At 45.1% G+C, this 5,113-nt stretch overlaps 1 pseudogene; it reads left to right on the top strand.

Annotated features, from left to right (window-relative positions):
- Positions 1 to 2,546: 2,546 nt before the first annotated feature.
- LOC122801482 lies at positions 2,547 to 2,700 on the top strand (annotated as a pseudogene).
- Positions 2,701 to 5,113: the final 2,413 nt, after the last annotated feature.

Raw genomic sequence — 5,113 nt, 5'->3', positions numbered from 1 at the left:
GGTGGCCACCTCATGTACAGAAGATTCACTCTCTCTGTCACTACTTTCCATAAGGCTCACCTACATGATGGCGACCCCACAGTCTTCTGAGGTGCAGAGCCAGCCTCCAACTAACACTTGGGTGCCATCCATGGGACAGAGCATCCTCAGTCATGGGGAACCAGGCTACAGTCCCTCTTCCACCCTCCACTGAGCTTCTTCTATCTGGTTGATCCTTCTAGAATGTTTGTCTCAAAGATTAAGCTATGCAAGTCTCAGTGCAAATGGGTGGTATAGTGAAAGTATGAATGGCTCATTAAATCAGTATGGTTCCTTTGAAAGCTCCACTGTTATTTGGATAACTATAGTAATTCTAGAACTAATACATGCTAACAAGTCCTGACCTTTAGGATGCATGCAATTATCAGACCAAAACCAATCTATGTTTCTGGTAGCTTTGGCGACTCTAATCTCAGGCCAATCATGTGCCCTCAAAGTGATGACACAATATTAAAATGTCTGCCCTTTCAACATTCTGTGGTACCATCTGTGCTTACTACGGTGACCAAGGATAACAGGGAATCAGGGTTCTGTTCTGAACAGGGAACATGTGAAACAGTTATTACATCCAAGTAAGAGGCAACATGCAAATTACCCACTCCCAACTTGGGGAGATAGTGACGAAAAATAATAAAAACCTCTTTTAAGGCCCTGTAATTGGAATGATTAATCCTTTAATGAGGTTCTACTGGAGGGCAAGACTGTTGCCAACAACCACAGTAATTCCAGCTTCAAGAATATATATTGAAACTGCAGTTAAAAAGCTTGTAGCTGGATCTTTGGATCAGGCTGGTGGTCCACCACAAGTTAAACTACCTCCTGTCCCTTATCCTGCCTCATAGAGCTCCCTCGATGGTCATAACTGAGTGCCCCATGAGTTCAAAATGTTTACTTTGAACAGATTAGTGTGTTCAAAGCAGGCCAGTTACTTGAATATTTCAACTAGGAATAATGGAAAAAGACTCCAGTTCTATTTTGTTGATTTTCAGAACTGGGGCCATGGTTAAGAGGGATGGCCAGGGACATTTATATTGTGCCACTAGAGCTGAAATTCTTGGACCTGTGCAAGACAAACAAAACTAAATGCATTTGTCAATAATGTTTTCATTAATTAAGAACAAAATTTGGAGGTTTAGATATGATCAGATACCACTATACCTTCAACCATTAAAGATGCTGACTAGCAATCCAGCTACATTATTCCCATAACCCAGGAGAATAACTGGAAAACTGAAATATAAAGGAATTAACAGAAGGACACCATCAGGCGTGGACCTTGTGGCTCAGTTTGACTCAATACAGGAAACCTCACCTGGCCGGACACAAAAAGGATTGATAGACTTACAACTTTCTTGATTCTGTGGATGGTGTTGTATAACAATTCTTAATTTTGAGAGTAATTTGTCTGCTTAATTCTTTTAACGATTATTACTCCATCATGTTAAAGAGTTATACAGCCCTGTGTAGTAGTCTTCAACTTCTTAGAGGAACAAATAGTTTTCAGCCAAATGAGAAATAACAGGTCTGTGATACCCTTAGATGTTTGGGACTGCATGTGTGCTATAATGGATTGTCATGTGTCCACCCTTGACTAACAGGTATAGGTGATCTGCTAAACTCCACGATTGATAGGGGCCAGAGATTGCAATTATTCCCAATGAATGAGAAATTCCCAGAAAATGTGGCTCATAAGCATGACTTGATCAAGTCCCTCTCTTTTATACATGTCACCTGTCAATACTACCAACTGGATAGCTTAGTGAAGTTCCTGGATAGGCCCTGCTAGAGATGGTCACAGCTTCTGTAGTACACTGAGGAGATAACCAGACTTGACTATCAACAGGAAGTAAAGGTTACTGTGGAAGGATAATTAACGCTGCCCCCAGGGATGAGTCTCCTCTCTCTTTTCTTCTGCACTTTCCAGGTAGAGGCCAGTGAGACACAACCTATGATTCCCAGGGTGACTGTGACAGCTCCCCACCAACTCCAGCTATGGTAGTGGTTCTGTTCACACAGCTGCCATTAAGGTACCATCCAGCTATACCTCTGCAGCCTAACTATAAGAGGACAATGCATAGGTTGCCCACATCATATGGGTTGCCCACAGTGCCATGGGGTAGCTCCTAAATGGGAAAAGTGACATCCTGGAAAAAGATGCATCTCCTTTCCTCCCTATGTGGAAACATTCTGATGGTACTGGTGTCTGTTCCTCTTGATCCTGGTGTCACAAGTATCTGTGAGGATGCCTTGTTTTCTATGGAGTGTCAGTTTAAAAACCCAGGTGTTTGGTCAGGCCACTCCCTCTATCCAAAGAAAGTGACCCCAATGGCCACTGCAAGAGACACTGCCCTCTTGTGATATGAAACTAGTAACCCCAAGCCAGGCACCCACAATGACAACTGTAAAACATTATCTGCTTTTCTTGGTGCACCTTGTTTACTGGCAGTGATGCAGACACCCAGCCACTGTGTGTTGACCAGGAATTGTGAGACAAAGAACACACATATGACTCTGAATGGTGAATCACATGGTGCATGCTACAATGAAAAATGCAGCTAGTTGTAAGAACTAATGTGAATTGATGTACACTTTGATCATTGATGCTTTGAATGCACTTTGTGGCCTTGGGTTACTCCCTGGGCTATGTCTGCCTGAGGGTTGTGTCCTCATTCACCTGCAGGGGTGTCTCCTGAATGGATGGCTGTGGAGTAGTAACAGCCTGGCGTGGGCCCTGTTCCCCAAGGTAAGATGCAGACAAAGAAGTCTCTGCACCTGTAGTAGGAAAGGCAGTTATTATCATGTGGGGCTTGCTCCTGGGCCCTGTGCATCCCGATATGGGAGTGTGACAGTGCATGTCTGACCCACTTTCAGAGGCTGAAGATGGTTCACCATTCGGCTACTCTCTCAAGGAGCATGGCAGGACATTTTCCTGTCCTGTTTCTACAACCTGAGTGGCAGAAGTTCTTCCTCCTACTACTACCACCAGAGGCCTGTTGAGCCACTCTTGTGATGCATATGTGTGCATTCCTCCTAGAGGGAGGTGTTTGCATGTACTGGATGGGTACCTGTCCCCTTATGACCTGCTCGTAGCATGATGTCAGATGAGATGTGGTAACCTGCTGAATATAAATGCATTACTAAACAAAGGAGAAGAAATTTACCGGGTTTCCTTCAGTAATGGTAAGTGAAGAGGGAAGAGCTCAGCTATGAATTTCCATCCAGGTGATGGGCTCAGGAAATGTAGCATAAAGAAATCCATCTCCCTGGCACCTACCTAGGGTACAAGACCTTGTGATCAAAGCTCAAAAGTGGATGGTTCAAGGTTGGCAGTGGCCATGTTGTGCTGGGATCCGGTATTCTTGGAGTCAGGTTGTTTGTGAATGCAGCCAAAAGTGGGTGGTAAACTCCATCTAAGGCTAAACAATGGCATGAGACTGATAGTCGACAAGTATGGTAAGGGAAAGTTGAAAGGAAATTTGGAGAGAGAGTTCAAGAGGCAATGAAACCCTTCAGAAGGTCAGTGGGTGGGGTCTGCATAATCCACCTGTGGTCTCACTGGCTGCCCAGGAAAGTGGACCCCTCCCACTCTTGGGTTTAAGGGCTGATTTTGAGCAAGAAGGCAACCATTGGGTGCATTTCCTCTGAGGTGGTGTGTGCTGTGACTGGCTCTGGGTCACCTACGAAAGCCATAAGAAAGGTGTCCTCACTCCCTGGAGGGGTGATGCTATGACCATGGAAGCAACTACCTTCATGCACCAGGGTTATGGGAGATGATCGCTGCTGTGATCTCATAGTGGGACATGGGAATTGGAGGCAATGGCTCCTGTTGGGAATGTTGATGGAGACTTACTGTCCTCAGTGCAGTCCAACTGCATCTCACAACTTGGCTTAGAGGGGCACACCTTGGCTGTCTGGAGTCTGCAGTGGTGTAAGTAACCTACCCTTTCCATCTTGAAACACAGACTAAGAAGTCAAACAGGTGTACAAGTCCAAGGGATGACCCCCACTGTGCAATCAAAGTGAGGGCCTGCATGCAGAGGCTGAGGTGGGATACCCCTGGCTCATACAGGGGAGCACTGTTGCTCCATCTCACTCATCCCATCAGGGTGAACATCTGGGTCAAGTAATTGCAGGTGCAGATCTTGGTGATAGTAGCAAATACTGAAATTATAGCTTTGAAGGCTGAATTGGAGATGAGTGTGAACATACCTGAAAGGACCTAAAAGATGGTGAGCTATACCTGAGCAAGGTGAAGCCAGAAGAAACTCTGGTGAAGGTCCTTAGAGGTCCAGACATGTAAACCTGTCCTAAAACCTGGGTACAGGATAAAAGACTAACTGAACCTTCTAGTAGCTGGTCTGCTATAAAGTTTCCCTCAGCATAGTCGGTGCTTGTCAGACTCAGTTTTATCTGGTGAACTAAATGATTACAGTTGTTGGGGTTGAAACAAACTCAATCTGTTCTCAAACTTTAAATGGGTAAGAAGCCTGACCTGCTGGCTTGCAGCTAGGAGTGGAATGAGTGCACCCAGTGGGCCACTTTTGGTAAGCAAAACAGGCTCTGTGGAATGAAATGAACACCCGATGCTCTTGAGTCCCCAAAAAAGGTGTTGGTTGATATAGGCAGCAAAGTGGTGGCCATGGAAGTCAGAATTCAGTATGTAATGAGCAGTATCCTACCTGCTGAATCAACTAGCCTTGAAAATGGATGGTGCTGGAGCATTGGGCCCATACCCAGCAGTCACTGAGAACCAAGAGGGCTATGCCATGATGAGTAGGAGGGCTGTTGTGGTGGCATTGAAGCCCAGGGTGAAGGCCTGGGTCGAGTCATTGCAGGTGCAGATCTTGGTGATAGTAGCAAATATTGAAATGATAACTGAAGGCTGAAGTGGAGAGAAGTTCTATATCGAAAGCATTTGAATATGGTTCACTCAGTCCATACAGATAGCAGTATGCTGTTCTGAAAGGATAGTTATGGACTCTGCCACACTCAGATGATTGAAAAGGGGTCAAGTTAAGGATTCCCAAATCTAGAGTTGTGGAGATGTACACCTCATGGTGTCCAATGACACAAT

This window comes from Protopterus annectens, chromosome 4.part1 (assembly GCF_019279795.1).
Source record: "Protopterus annectens isolate FY-2018-M chromosome 4.part1, PAN1.0, whole genome shotgun sequence".
In the NCBI taxonomy this organism is placed as follows: Eukaryota; Metazoa; Chordata; order Ceratodontiformes; family Protopteridae; genus Protopterus; species Protopterus annectens.
Note: the sequence above shows the minus strand (reverse complement) of the source record. Positions and strands in the feature narration are given on the sequence as shown.